Below are 16,788 nucleotides of genomic sequence, written 5' to 3' on the forward strand. Positions count from 1 at the left end.
CAGAATTATTTCACAAAAACTACCAGGTCCTAAACGATGACCCCCTTTAGAACTACCAGGGTCTAAATGATGACCCCCTTTAGGACCACCAGGGTCTAAATGAGGACCCCCTTTAGGACCACCAGGGTCTAAATGATGACCCCCTTCAGAACTACCAGGGTCTAAACGATGACCCCCTTCAGAACTACCAGGGTCTAAACGATGACCCCCTTTAGGACCACCAGGGTCTAAATGATGACCCCCTTCAGAACTACCAGGGTCTAAATGAGGACCCCCTTTAGAACTACCAGGGTCTAAATGAGGACCCCCTTTAGAACTACCAGGGTCTAAATGATGACCCCCTTCAGAACTACCAGGGTCTAAACGATGACCCCCTTTAGAACTACCAGGGTCTAAATGATGACCCCCTTCAGAACTACCAGGGTCTAAATGAGGACCCCCTTTAGAACTACCAGGGTCTAAATGAGGACCCCCTTTAGAACTACCAGGGTCTAAACGATGACCCCCTTCAGGACCACCAGGGTCTAAATGATGACCCCCTTCAGAACTACCAGGGTCTAAATGAGGACCCCCTTTAGAACTACCAGGGTCTAAATGAGGACCCCCTTTAGAACTACCAGGGTCTAAATGAGGACCCCCTTTAGAACTACCAGGGTCTAAATGATGACCCCCTTCAGAACTACCAGGGTCTAAATGAGGACCCCCTTTAGAACTACCAGGGTCTAAATGATGACCCCCTTCAGAACTACCAGGGTCTAAATGAGGACCCCCTTTAGAACTACCAGGGTCTAAATGATGACCCCCTTTAGAACTACCAGGGTCTAAATGAGGACCCCCTTTAGGACCACCAGGGTCTAAATGATGACCCCCTTTAGGACCACCAGGGTCTAAATGATGACCCCCTTTAGAACTACCAGGGTCTAAATGATGACCCCCTTTAGAACTACCAGGGTCTAAATGATGACCCCCTTTAGAACTACCAGGGTCTAAATGATGACCCCCTTTAGGACCACCAGGGTCTAAAATAGAATGACCCTCCTGATGACCCCTTTAGAACTGGGGTCTAAAATGATGACCCCTAAATAGGACTTTTAGGGTCTAAATGATGACCCCCTTTAGGACCACCAGGGTCTAAATGAGGACCCCCTTTAGGACCACCAGGGTCTAAATGAGGACCCCCTTTAGGACCACCAGGGTCTATGATATAGAGTCCTACCTAAACAGACTGAATGTTGTTAATAAAGGTTTTTGGGCTGAAATGACTATTTTTCTGTGGATAAACAAAAGTAAATATAAGTTTATGTTAATTATGTGAGTTTTCAGCTCGGACTTGACGTCAACGTTTATTACATAAATTTAAGACTTATGGAGACTGATGATTGTCCCTACATTAATCAAATTTAAGTTTAAAGTGAAGGTAAATTTAAATACAAACAATAATTACGAAGAAAATACAAATATATTTATGAATAAATTAAACATTTGAAATTATTTACATTTGATCGTTTAGATTTTATTTCAACTTTTTAATTCCAAAGGGAACACGTCAAAACTGATTTGATCGATCTGTTGCTCTGTCGCCTCTGATTGGTCAGCTCCGTCCGTCTGAGTGCGTCCAGGAACGTGCGCGCCGCCGCGGTGCAGTGCGCGCGCCTGTTGGTGCTGATGGAGCTGCTGTGTGTGAGAGCAGGAGGCACGCGGCCGTATCGATGAGGAGGAGGAGGATGGAGAGCCGATCACTTCATCGATCCGCGCTGATCGATCCGCTGATCAGCTGATCATCAGAGCAGAAGGGGTGGAGCCGCACGAGGCGACAATCAGCGTCATCAATCAATCAATCGGTGTCATCGATCACACCTGATGTGAGACTCGGAGCGGCGTGTGGCGCGAGCCGCAGCGGGAGACAATCACCTGATCTGAGCGGGTTCTGGACCACGTGACCCCCGCAGGTTCGATCCCGCCCCTGAAGTCCCGAGGAAACCCCGCAGGTGGTCCAGGTAAGAGCAGCAGCAGCAGCAGCAGCACGCGCCCACGGATCAGAGTTAGGGTTTGAGTTGGGCACTGAGGTCGCGTGCAGCCGCAGAGCGGCGGGAACAAAGATCAAAGAGAGTGATTGATCCGCGAGGACAGAGGGGAATGAAGAGGGGGCTGCTGTTTGTTTGTTTGTTTGTTTGTTTGTTTGTGGTTGACGTAGAGGTAGAGGTAGAGGTGTGGTTAGTTTGTGTTGTTGACGTGGAGCAGCTCTCTGCAGCTCCACAGCGATCAGCTGATCGATCAGTGTGATGGGAAGAACTGATCAAGGTTGTTTTCATTCTGACTGTCCCCACCCTGCGCCACGTGCCAGCTGCGCGTGCGCGTGTCCGTGTGCGCGTGTTTTTAAAAGGTCCATAGAAAGAGACGATCTCTGCAGAGAGAGGGCTGGGAATCCCAGAGATAAGCATCAGCAGATAGACGATCTTTGATGATCAATACAGAAACTCATCAATGATCAAAGTCTCTATTATTATTATTATTATTATTATTATTATTATTATTATTTTAATTACTGTTATAATTATTATTATTACTACTACTATTATTATTATTATATTTATAATAATAATAATTATTATTATTATTACTACTACTACTATTAGTATTATTATAATATTATTTATTATTATAATTATAATAATTGTTATTATATTATTTGTTATTTATTATTATTATTATTATTACTATAAGAATTATTTTTATTATGATTATTACTATTATTATTGTAATTGTTATTATTTTTTATTATTACTTTTATTATTATTGTTTTTAACCTTATTACTATTATAATTACTATTATTATTATTATTATTATTATTATTGTTATTGTTACTATTATTATTATTACTATTACTATTATTTATATTATTTATATTATTATTGTTATTCTTGTCATTATTGTTATTATTATTGTTATTATTATTATTACTATTACTATTACTATTATTTATATTATTACTATTGTTTTTAATATTATTCAGAGGTGTGGACTCGAGTCAGACTCAAGTCACAATTATGATGACTTTGGACTTGACTTGACAATATCATCAAAGACTTGCAACTCGACTTGGACTTTGACAGCAATGACTCGTGACTTGACTCGGACTTCAGTCTGATGACTTCAAAATACTTGAGCTTTTCAGTGAGTGTTTTGAGTAAAATGTGCCCCCATTCAAAGTATTCAACCAACGCAGTGATACTCAACCCGCAGCTCTCGAGCCACATGTGGCTCTCTAGTGACCAGCTGCAGCTCTTTAAAGGCTCACTTTTTAAAAATCCTCCCGAAATCCTCTATAAATATAAGTCGCCACAAAGAAGACAGACGTTAACTTCCAAATTCAAGTGAACACTTGTGTATTATTACCGTTGGATGCATACTGGACGGAGGAACGTGCATAAAATAGAGCAGAGGAAGTCCGCTGACGGTGTGTCTCTTCATTAAGTTCATTCATAGAGGTGTGCTGTCTTGTGTTCAAACTGAAGCTTCTAATGCCCTCGTTTTAACACATTTCTTCAGTCACTTCCTGCCGATGCTCTCCCATACTTGTATTTGATGATGACTTTTGTGATGCACATCATTGTCCTCGAGCCAAACACACACGAATCACATTTTGAAATAATGTAAAATTGAGTAACACTTGTCCAAACGTGGGTGTTTTATTTGATCTTAAATGTGGTAATGATAAATACTGTCAAAGAGTAGAAACAGAAAAATGAAAGCAACAAACTGGCAGAAGGATCTGTGAGGGGGAGCTGCGGGTGAGAGGCAGGGCTGGCTTTAGCCATTTGGAGGCCCAGGACAAAGACCAATACAGGGACCCTCCCCCTTTAGCTAAAAGCATTAATAATAAGAGGAATGGGTCAGCAGAGGCAGAAATAGTCAGAAAGTGCCAAAAAAAATTGGTTTCAAAAGTAGTAAAAACAGGCAGAAAAAAAGTAATGGAAAGGGTTCAAAATGGATAAAAAAATGGGTTTTAAGTGGTAAAAAATTGTTTAAATTGGCAATATTGGTGTTAAAAAGTGAAGAAACAGGGTTAAAGTTTGGTAAAATTGGTGTAACCAGGAAACAGTGTAATTTTTTAAAAAAAGTAGTTTTTTTTAAGGCATCTGGAGACCCCTCTCAGTGTCTCGCGACCCCCAATGGGGTCCCGACCCCAAGGTTTAGAACCACTGCTTTAGGGGACAGAACAGCTCAGACTACCAGAGAGAGAAAACACAGCTGTGGAACTGTAACACAAAAACACACTAACAGAGTAACTGATGTGTTTGCAGCTTCATTTATAGAATGACAGAGAGCAGCACAGAGTCGTGTTCGTTTTACCACGTCCTACACACATGAAAATATATAAAGCACTAGTATTTGGTCACTCAGCTTTTAGATTTGCATGTCGTTTTTTCATAACGCATATTCTTGAACATTTTTAGAAATAAAACCACCTCCAGGTCAGTGTTGATTAACTGGCGGCTCGTGGGCCACATCAGGCCCTCTAAAGCTCCTGATCCGGTCCCCTGAAGAGGATTAAGTTCAGAAAAAAGAGGAGAATTATACGGTGTTATCCAGCGTCGGTTTTAGCAGCTAGTTTAATTTTAGAGGAAAATTACTTTTTCAGTTTTAGTCACATTTAAGTTAGTATTGAAATTATTATTTTTAATTGTAGTCATTTTCATTTTATTGATTGTTTTGCTGATATTTATCATAAATTAAAGTTCCTATCCCCGATGTCACAGCCTCAATCTCTGCTGCGTCCTCTGATCAGACCTGAAGACCTGTGGTCCTTCCGTTTCTTCTTCTCTGGATTTTGGTCTGAATCTCAGAGTTACGGCACTAAAAAAATCTGATAAATTTATTGGAACATTTTTACTCTTAAAAGTCCAGTTAGTCAATAAAAGTCTGCACATTTAGGTCAATAAATAATTTAATCAGTCAAACTGAAAAATGAATTTAAATGTAAAACAGTCATACTAAAAGACTATCAGTACTTTATTTCCAGTTCACAGATTTAAACTGTGCCACAGTCCAGCTCTGACATTTTTAATCTCTCTGATAAAAGATATTCTTACGTTTAATCAGTTTTTATATTTTTTTACTCAGTCTGGTTTTTGTGAATAAAGGAAGTCCACAAACATTTTTAGTCATCAGAATTAAAGCTGGTGTTATCTGGATTATCTTTTCTCTTTAAATCCCTTCAAATATGAAATCAACACTAAAAATGTGATGAATTTAGTGAGTTCAGGCAGTAATTTGGAGCTCAGTGATTCACACCTGTCATCCATCAAATCAGATCACATGACTTCCATCCTCCTAACTCAGTTTCAGATTCCCGGTCTCTTCCTCTGCTCTGCCCTGGTTCAGCACTGGGCTCTCACCTAAACCCACCTCCACCCCAGCATCCACCTGTTGGCTCTGATGGGGGTTTTAAGATGTTCTCTCATCTCTCCTCAACTCTGCGTGTAAGATATCGGTGAGGAGCGATGAAGTCAGAGCCTGATGCCAAACTGTGCTATACTACCATAAAAAATGGTTGAGAAACTGCAAACATGAAATGACGGACTGAAATAACAGATATTGAAATCAGGAATGACTGAAAGTTTGATCAGTTTTGCAGAAATCCACCGTCAGCCTTTATTGATGTGATTCAGGATAAACACAAACATATGTGAGTGTTCCTGGAGAAATCTGCAGCTTTAAAGTAGAGTCAGAGAGCGCTCACGTTCACTACGTGGTCTGGTTTGAACAAAAAACCCTGATCTCTCTCTCTCTCTCTCTCTCTCTCTCTCTCTCATGTGTTTATCCATCCAGTCTCACTCGTGGTGATGAGAAATCCGTCTCCTTTGAGATTTAGATTAGTACACTCAGCAGTGTTGATTTCATTGACTAAAACTCTGACTAAAAATGTTCAGCGACAGCCTTTTTCCATGACCAAAACTAGACTTAGTCTAACAAAAACAGATCTGTGATGACTAAAACTAGACTGAGACTAACAAAAATAGATCTGTGATGACTAAAACTAGACTAAAACCAAAGAAATAGATCTGTGATGACTAAAACTAGACTAAAACCAAAGAAATAGATCTGTGATGATTAAACTAGACTGAGACTAACAAAAATAGATCTGTGATGACTAAAACTAGACTGAGACTAACAAAAATAGATCTGTGATGACTAAAACTAGACTGAGACTAACAAAAATAGATCTGTGATGACTAAAACTAGACTGAGACTAACAAAAATAGATCTGTGATGATTAAACTAGACTGAGACTAACAAAAATAGATCTGTGATGACTAAAACTAGACTGAGACTAACAAAAATAGATCTGTGATGACTAAAACTAGACTGAGACTAACAAAAATAGATCTGTGATGACTAAAACTAGACTAAAACCAAAAAAATAGATCTGTGATGACTAAAACTAGACTGAGACTAACAAAAATAGATCTGTGATGACTAAAACTAGACTAAGACTAACAAAAATAGATCTGTGATGACTAAAACTAGACTGAGACTAACAAAAATAGATCTGTGATGACTAAAACTAGACTGAGACTAACAAAAATAGATCTGTGATGACTAAAACTAGACTGAGACTAACAAAAATAGATCTGTGATGACTAAAACTAGACTGAGACTAACAAAAATAGATCTGTGATGACTAAAACTAGACTAAGACTAACAAAAATAGATCTGTGATGACTAAAACTAGACTGAGACTAACAAAAATAGATCTGTGATGACTAAAACTAGACTGAGACTAACAAACATAGATCTGTGATGACTAAAACTAGACTGAGACTAACAAAAATAGAACCAGTGTTTGAATAGAAAGCTTGTTTATGACAAAACGAGAGCGAAAAGCTGTTAAAGAGGCTCAGCTAGCCTCTTAGCTGTAGGCCTGTGTGTTTAAAGGCTGGTGTAACTGCACACAGCCCTTTTACAGTCATGTTTACGCTTGTGTTATTGCACCAGGATGGCGTACGTAGGTGTATTTATGTGTGGAGCAGAGCACTAGAGATGCATAGATAAATATGTATGAGAACGGTCCGACATGGTCCCAGTTGTGGTCTATCCTGAGCCGGGTCTCTCTGTATAAATGTGATGCTCTCATCCCTCTAGCCTGTGGTCAGTCTGAAGGCAGAGACTTCTTCTGTGATCGGCCTTTCTGCTGCTGAGCTTCTGTCAGAGCCCAGCATGGAGACTGAAGCCTGTGCAGGGGGCCTGGTCCAGTCTGGGTCTGACTGAGGAGTGCATACACCAACTGCTTTATCTACGTTAGTCTGACTCAGAGAGATCTGATTTAGTGGGATTTCAGTCAGTCTGACGTGTTTATGTGGGTTTTAGAAGTCCAAGAGCCAGACTCTTCAAACAGCATGTAAATGTACTGAGTTAGAGCAGAGCCATGAGGAGATTCCTCATGTTCAGGACTTTCTCCTGTGCTGCAGCACCTGTGTGAACTGTCAGACAGCGTCTGAAATCGTCGTGGTAACAGTAGGCTGTTTGACGAGTCTCCTCCTCCTCTGAAGAGAAGGACAGACCTGCAGACGTCCTGCTGACAGAGCTTTAGTAGTGAAGTAACATCTGTCTTCTTTACAGCGTTTGTTTTTCAGTCATGTGACATATGTGAGGACTCGAGTTGGGAACCAGAGAGTTGCTGGTTGGACTAAGTCTGGAGACTGGTCTGGTAGCTGGAGAGATGCCGGTTCACTTCCTGAGAGGTGCCAAAACCCCCAACCGCTCTGATGGCGCTCCTTCAACGCAGCAGCCTCTTTTTCTCTAGTCGATGCAGGAACAGGGACTGTAACCATCCTGGTCAGTCCAAGTCCTGGTGTCCAGCTGATGGGGGGGTGGGGGTATGTGTTTACCATCCCACTTATTCACCATCCCAGAATCAACAAATGAGCAGCAGAAAACCTAAAGGAGCTGTTTTAGTACATGTATGATCATTTAGCTCCACTCTAGTCTTTGTTTCAGTGCTAATCTCAGGATATGAACCTCAGCCCCCCTCCTGCTCCTTCAGCGGTGAATCCCTGAATATTTCCTGCTGAGCAATGAAAAACTTCACACAGAAAATTAAAAAGGGTCCAACTGTATCACAGATCTGAACATTTCTGAACATTTTCGGGAGTTTTTTTTTTCCATGTGTGAAAGCAGCTGTAGGCATGCGAATAACTTGACGCTACGGTGGCCCTGAAGGGCAACTGCAACAAAATTTCTTAAAAGACTAAACATTTAATAAAACAGAAAAAGATTACATAAAAAAAATACAAAAAAAGTAAAGGCAAAAAGTATTTTTTAAACATTTTGAAATCAAAAGAATAATAATAACAATAATAATAAAAAATAATATATAATACTAAATATGATAATAATAATGATATAATAATAATAATAATAATAATCATAATAATGATGATGATAATAATATTAATAATAAGTATAATAATAATAAATAAGTATTGTTATTATAATTACTATTATTCATAATAATAATAATAAAAATAATAATAACAATTATAATAAAATAATAATAAAAATGGTAATATAATAATAATTATTAATAATAATAATATAATAATGGTTATAATAAATAATCATATAATAATAATATAATAATATAAAAATTATTATTATTGATAATAATATTAATATTACTGATAATAATGAAAATAATAATAATAATAAGTAATATTAATTATAATGATAATAATAATAATAATAATAGTTATTATTATTATTATTATTATTATTATTATCATTATTATTAATATTGATTATAATAATAATTAATGATAATAAAGATAACAGACCGCAAAGAAATTAATAAAAAATCCAAATAATTTAATAAAATGGAGAAAATTTTTTTTGAAAATCTAAACAAAGTTAACCTTGTAAAGCAGATTAAGATAAAGCAGAGTTTTATTCACCAACAATCTCCACTGTTAATAACCTGCAGAAGCTCCTGTCTGTCCAGCTCAGGATACTGAGCTCTACGTCTACTACCTCATTTTATTTTGATGCTCTGATTGGCCCATAATGAACGTGACTGACAGAATCTTCGTCCAATCACCTAAAAGAATTTTTTGTAAAGTCCTGCCCTTCCCAAACACTCTCTATGGAAGCTTCTGGATGAATGTGAAATAAATTATATTAATGCAGTGAAGATATGAAACAGTCTGTCTGGTGTGTCAGGTCGAAACAGTCATTAATCGACAAATATTTTAATATTTACAAACATTTCTAAAAAACAGATAAAAGAAAAAAGTTATTGAACCTCTCAAAAAAACATCACAAGAAGCAAAAATATTTTAAGAAATGCAAAAAATGTTTCGTAAAACTGTGAAAATGTATGATGACATTGATTTTTTTAAAATACAGTTTCTGTGTTTAACTTTTGTCTCCTTCATTAAGTGTTTTTCCCCTCTGGGCCACCGTACCCTACAGGTCATAGACAGAGCAACAGAGTGGAGGACTCTGACTTTTGTTATATGATGAATCTGATAATCAACCACATACAAACTCCACACACACCTGTGTAAACACTGTGGAGCATGCAGCAGTGCATCATGGGACTTTCCTGCAGGGGCTACTGTCCAGTCCTCCTGTGTGATCTCTGTTTCTTTTTTTTTAAAATCACTCCTATATTTCAGTCTCACTACATTACCCATGAGCCTCAGCAGCCATCACCATGGAGACGCCTCAGTCCTGAGCAGTGATGTCACTGTGACATCACAGTGACATCACACTCAGAATTAAAAACATTCCTCTCTCTCACAGAGAAACCTCGACTCCTTCAGCTGCTCGGCAACAAAGCCTGCTGCTCTCTGATTGGACCGTTCCTCTGCAGTGCACTCTGGGACTGGTAGTTTCATTCATAAAGTGGTCGACAGGTTTTTCACCTAGGTGGAGAGTTCCCAGCTGTGACCCCGCCCACTCAGCTGTGATGTCACTGAGCAGCACGCCATGCCTGAGCGGTGAGACTGTGAGAGGATGAATGTAGGTCAGGCTGCTGATTCTCCGCATGGCAACAATGTAGAAAATCCCAACTCTGCATCCTGTCATCTGATTGGCTGAGAGCTCTAGAGAGGCAGCCAATAACCTTTCAACCCCGGGGCGTATGTGTGTGTGTGACTGTGTGTTCAGACTGCAGCTTGTCATATTGAGGAGCAGGTTATTAAAAATAATAATAAAGATAATATTTTAGATGTAAAGCACTTAGAAAACAAGGATTTACATAGGGGTCTGACAAACATGCAGAAACATTAACAAAATAAAGCATCAAATAAAAAAAAGACAACAAAGAAATAATCCACACAAACACCCCTGATCGACATAAAAACCTCGACACGATCAGAGGTTGAGGAAAAGAACCCAGCAGCTTAAACTCAGACCAGATGACCAGAAATGTAAGAAGATAGAGATGATAAGAGGAAAGAAAGGGCTGGGCCAGCTGAACGGTGATACATGAGATATTTCTGTGTTTTTTCTAATGCACCAATGCATCGATCCAACATCAGCGTTGGCACATCGTCCCACGTAGAGTCATTGGCCCACCAGCTAAAAAAAAAAATCTAACTTCACTGATGACAGCTGCTGATGATTGTTAAACGCTGAAAACAGACCAATCTGAAGTTCTGGCTGCACGCTGCACACCCTCCGTCTGACGGTTTGGTGGTGTTTGCAGCCAGAGCGGCGTCTCTGATGCGGTTCTGCTGTAAAACTGTGGGACGCTCTAAACCTGCTCCGGCCCACTCATGTCTGCAGGTTCAGCCAAAAAGACTGCAGCAGGACGTCTAGACCTGGTGGAAGAGTTTTGCATCATGCACTCACTGGCCACTTTATTACGTACACCTTGCTAGTACTGGGTTGACCCTCTTAGGACTTCAGAACTGCCTTTGTTGTTGAGCTAACCTCAGGATGCAGATACAGACTGCATCACATCTTTTATACCAGGGAGTATTCAGCTGCTCGACAAGCTCTGACCACACGTGAACTTCACGCTTTATCAGCATTCTTTACACGTTTCACACGATGTCTTAATAATAATTTTATTTTAGTGACATTTTTGGATGTTTTAGTGAGTAATTCTATTTCTGTTTTAGTTTGTTTTATGTTTTTCCCCTGGATGTTGATGTCTTTTATTACCTCCGCCAAGGAGGTCATGTGATCAGGTGGGTTTGTTCGTTTGTTCATTTGTTAGCAACATAACTCAGAAAGTCGTGGACAGATTTTGATGAAATTTTCAGGAAATGTCAGAAATGGCATAAGGAAGAACTGATTAGATTTTGGGAGTGATCTAGATCACTGTCTGGATCCAGGAATTTTTTAAAGGATTCTGTACTATTGGGAGATAGGGCTAATGGCGGAGGTCTGCGCTGTTACCACTTTACACCAGGAGATGGCGGACATGAGTACCTTCAATCCCAGCAGCATTTTTGGATGTGTTTCTATTTAAAGTTCTGGAGTTTATAGAGTCTGAAAGACGCACGCCCTGTCGAGGAGACAAGTCGGAGCGTAACAGAGAGAAAGGCAGTGAATTGTAGCGAGAATACTCACAATGCTGGGAGGAATAGAGGAATATTCACCCTCTGACATGACTTCCATTCGTCCAGTGAGACCATGGGTAAGACTGTCAGTGCATCTGTTGGTTGGTAGTGAACCCAATGCTTTACCTCACTGTGCTTCCACCCCACCGGGAGTAACCGGCGAATGCCGTGATGGGGGACACATCGGGACGGATCCAGGAATTTTTGAAAAGATTCTTCGGTATTGGGAGATAGGGCTAATGGTGGTGGTCTGCGCTCTCTGAATGCTTTTCTAGTTCTTCATGTTTTTATGCTCTTGACAAACTCCCTTACAGGCAGTAGAGGTTTCATTCATTCATTCATTCATAATTCTTGGTGCCAGTTTCAACAAGGTGTTCTAGTTCTCTGTAAACCCTAGAGATGGTTGTGAGTGAAAACCACAGTAGATCAGCAGTTTTTGAAATATACAAACTAACAACCATGGCACATTAAAGTCACTTAAGCCCCCCTTCCTCTAACTAGTCTTGATCATGTGTGCATGCCTTAATGCAAGGGTGTCAAACTCAGTCACAGCAGGGGCCGGATTCTGGATTCAGGTCTAACCTGAGGACCTAACAGGGTCACCTTTTCAACCATAGACTGTCAACCTTGCTTCACTGGTAATAAGATTGAAAAAAAAAAGCACTGATGATAAACGATTTTGACACTTAAAAACTTAAAAAGATAAGTTTAAAAGCACACAATCTGAGAAAAGTAAATTTATTAAGTCAAAAAGTTCAAAACATGAAATTGAAAATAATATTTTTCAATGGCAAATATATGAGAAAGACGTAAAAATCGTGAGTTTTAAAGGTCAAAATATTATATAAAATTTGTAATCATGAAATTAAAGTCAAAATATGATTCAAAATTTTAAATATTAAGTCTAAAAGGTCAAACTATGGGATTATGAAGTCAAAGTTTGGAGTTGAAAATTTGAGCTAAAATTCAAAATAATTGGTTAAAAATGTCAAAATATCACTTAAAAATCTTGAAGCTCAAAATATTATATGAGAAGTCAAAATTATGAGTTGAAATGCTCAAAGTATGAAATTAAAAGTCAGAATTCTAAGTTTGAGTCCTAACTGTGAGATGCTAAGTTGAAAATGTGAAATTAAAACACAAATTAATTTATTTTCCCACATTCCTGACTTCTTATCTAAATATTTTTACTAATTTTTTTTTAGATTTTATGACTTCATCAAGGATACGTTTACATTTTTATACTTGAGGAAATCTGCAGACCTCGTACTGATGGGCCAGTAAAACAGAAATATGAGATCATCTTGGAGGCCGGATTTAACTGTTCCATGGGCCGGATTTGGCCCCCAGGCCTTGAGTTTGACACCTGTGCTTTAATGCATCGAGCCGCTACCATGTGATTGGTTGATTAGCTATTTTTGTTAACAAGCAACTGAACAGGTGTACCTAATAAAGTGGCTGGTGAGTGTATATGCCTCTGGCGATGACTGCTCAGCAGTTAGTGCACTTCTTTCTGCAGGCAGGAAAAGCCAGAGTGCAGACGTGATCCTCTCAGTAAGAGTCCTGAATGCTCTGTAAGGAGGACGCCGCTGATCACGGTGGTAAAAAGAGAGGATCATCTTTACAACATAAACACCAAACTAACCGAGAATTAGACTATGAGATAGGAACACACATGATTTGAATGTTTTTATTAAAATAAAAATAAAAAACCAACATTATTAATGAGCAGAAACTTTAATCAGTGAACGATAACGTGTGGAATAAGCGGTAAATAAACACGCTTTTATAATAAAATAGAGTTCAAATGTCAGACAGGAAGTTCATCATATCACAGAGAGTGTGTGTTGATGTGTGTGTGTAGGATTAAATATTCATCATGACCTCATGCTGACCTCTCACAGATTTAAATCTGTTTCCTCTCATCCTTCACCCCCTCCCGTTTTTACTTTCATCATTAGGATGATTATTTTGGCTGTGCTTATCAACAAACAGCACGCCGAAAGAGCAGCAGGCAGCCAATCAGAGAGCAGGAGGAGGGGCTGACATAGATCAGTGTGAAGGTGATGATCAGACGATTATTGATGAGAAAGGATCAATATTTAAAATGATCAGGTGTCTGACAATGAATGAGCTTCAATTTATTAGTATGAAATCAAAACAATTAAATGTACTTTATTATTTTATCTTATCTTATCTTATCTTATCTTATCTTATATTATATTATATTATATTATATTATTTTATATTCTATTCTATTATATTCTATAATTGTATATTATATTATATTATATTATATTATTTTATATTCTATTCTATTAGATTTTATAATATTATATTATATTATATTATATTATATTATATTATTTTATATTCTATTCTATTCTATTTTATAATATTATATTATATTATATTATATTATATTATTTTATATTCTATTCTATTATATTCTATAATTGTATATTATATTATATTATATTATATTATTTTATATTCTATTCTATTAGATTTTATAATATTATATTATATTATATTATATTATATTATATAATATTATATTATATTATATTATATTATATTATATTATATTATTTTATATTATATTATATAATTGTATATTATATTATATTATATTATATTATTTTATATTCTATTCTATTAGATTTTATAATATTATATTATATATTATATTATATTATATTATATTATATTATTTTATATTCTATTCTATTCTATTTTATAATATTATATTATATTATATTATATTATATTATTTTATATTCTATTCTATTATATTCTATAATTGTATATTATATTATATTATATTATATTATTTTATATTCTATTCTATTAGATTTTATAATATTATATTATATTATATTATATTATATAATATTATATTATATTATATTATATTATATTATATTATATTATTTTATATTCTATTCTATTATATTCTATAATTGTATATTATATTATATTATATTATATTATTTTATATTCTATTCTATTCTATTTTATAATATTATATTATATTATATTATATTATATTATATTATATTATATTTAGGGCTTTCAAATGATCATTTTTAAAATCCTGATATTATTTACATTTTGATAGATAATCACAATCATGTTTTAAGCATGTTTAAATTGAATTATTGTGCATTTTCAAACAAATATTTGAAGTTCATGTCATCAGTGTTGCATGAATCCTTCCTGTTGAATTAAATGAAATCAGATTTATCTGATGATGTTTTCTTTTTTTTTTTTATGATTTATTTTTGGGCTTTTTCATGCCTTTATTAGAGAGAGGACAGTGGATAGAGTCTGAGGGGGAAGAGAGCAGGGAGAGACATGCAGGAAACAGTGCCACGGGCCAGATTTGAACCTGGGTCGCCTGCGTATATGGTGCGCGCCTTAACCACTCGACTACCAGCGCGCCCCTGATGATGTTTTCTGATTCATGATTTAAATGACTGATTCGCTGCTGCACCAGTCTGAAACTGTGACTAAAATTTAAGTTAATAAACCATCTCAAAGAACTTATCCAGTCAAAGACACTGTTTAACACTGTGATACAGTTAGAAATATGCAGGAGTGCATGTACAAAATGACTGACTACTGTCTCATTTTTTACCCAGAAGCCTCTGTGTTTGGCACCATTTTTCAGTGTAACATTCAGCTACATGCTCTTTTTCCTTAACATAACAACAAACTAACCACCGCTGGGAAACACTTCTGGAGAAAAGAAGTCATTATTTTCTTCACTCTTTCAATAAAAATATGAACAGTAACTGTGAAATACAATAATCTTTATTTCTTAGCATGCATCTGTGGATCTTTTAATATATTTGCAGATCTGAATTTGGGTTTATTTTTATTTTGAGAAGTTAAAATAACAGTAGAAAAGAATAACAATATAAAATTTCCCCATTGAACAAAAAGAATCAGTCAGAAAAGGAGAATGAAGAACCTATTCTTATCTTGTTATGCCGTTTTTAACTAGAAATCATCTTCATCACTAAAAAATGTACATTATCAGGCAAAACCTGTGTGTGCATTTGTGGATGTTTGTGTGCATTTTCAAATCTCTCAGCACATTTGTAGATTCATGAACAGATCCGTTGAAGTATTTGCAGAGCGTTTTGTGACAACACTAGCTCCATATTCAGTGTAGCTTGTTGCTGTTGACCTCTTTGTTGAACTTGTCAACACATTTGCTAGCAGCTAACTGTAGCCAACTGGTGAAAACATGGAGGAAACTTCACAGCTCTCACATTCTGTGCTTGAATATTTATCTCTTTCACATCCTAAATTAAAGGGACTCTCAGCGGTCGCTCTGGTTGGTCACTGCTGACTTACTGAGTTCCCCGTTTAACCCCAAAAACGCTGCATGTCCCCATGAATTACACATGGCCGTAAACATCAGAGCATCGGTAACCATCGGACTGTGCAGGGCTGTAACTATCTCCATGAGAACCTCCTCCTGAGCTCAGTCTCACTGCAGCTCGCTCACATACGGTCACCACATTTCTAAACCTTCAAACAGGCACGCTCTACTGTAAACCTCCACACATGAGCTCAGGAACCATGAGAGTCTTCATCAGCCTCAGCAGACAGAATCATGTCTCTCAAGATCATCCCAAGCTTTATTTGAAAAATCTCCTTATGTAACAGCAGTGAACACAAAACAAGGATTTCAGGAGTAAAATGCCTGCGGGCATCATCATCATGGCTGCTTTCAGAATACTTTAAATCAAACCAAGAACTACCAGGAATATGCTAGATCATTAGCTCTACAGTTGTTGGTTTAATTTCTCTTATTGGCCTTTTCTCTTAAATCATGTCAGCATCAGAGTTTAGCCAATGAGCAGGCTTAGATCAGTGACAGTTTAGCCAATGAGCAGGCTTAGATCAGTGACAGTTAAACCAATGAGCAGGCTTAGATCAGTGATAGTTTAGCCAATGAGCAGGCTTAGATCAGTGACAGTTTAACCAATGAGCAGGCTTAGATCAGTGACAGTTTAACCAATGAGCAGGCTTAGATCAGTGATAGTTTAGCCAATGAGCAGGCTTAGATCAGTGACAGTTTAACCAATGAGCAGGCTTAGATCAGTGATAGTTTAGCCAATGAGCAGGCTTAGATCAGTGATAGTTTAGCCAATGAGCAGGCTTAGATCAGTGATAGTTTAGCCAATGAGCAGGCTTAGA

General features: G+C 37.1%; 1 protein-coding gene across 1 annotated transcript in view; it reads left to right on the top strand.

Moving 5' to 3' along the window:
- The first annotated feature begins 1,692 nt into the window (after nucleotides 1-1,692).
- Nucleotides 1,693-16,788, top strand: part of ccdc120a (coiled-coil domain containing 120a) — a 36,320-nt gene continuing 21,224 nt past the window's right edge. Inside the window, exon 1 of the mRNA XM_041798653.1 lies at nucleotides 1,693-1,997. The gene's annotated coding sequence lies outside the window, so the exon portion shown is untranslated. The remainder of the gene's footprint in view (nucleotides 1,998-16,788) is intronic.

Source organism: Cheilinus undulatus, linkage group 11 (assembly GCF_018320785.1).
Source record: "Cheilinus undulatus linkage group 11, ASM1832078v1, whole genome shotgun sequence".
NCBI classification, from domain to species: Eukaryota; Metazoa; Chordata; class Actinopteri; order Labriformes; family Labridae; genus Cheilinus; species Cheilinus undulatus.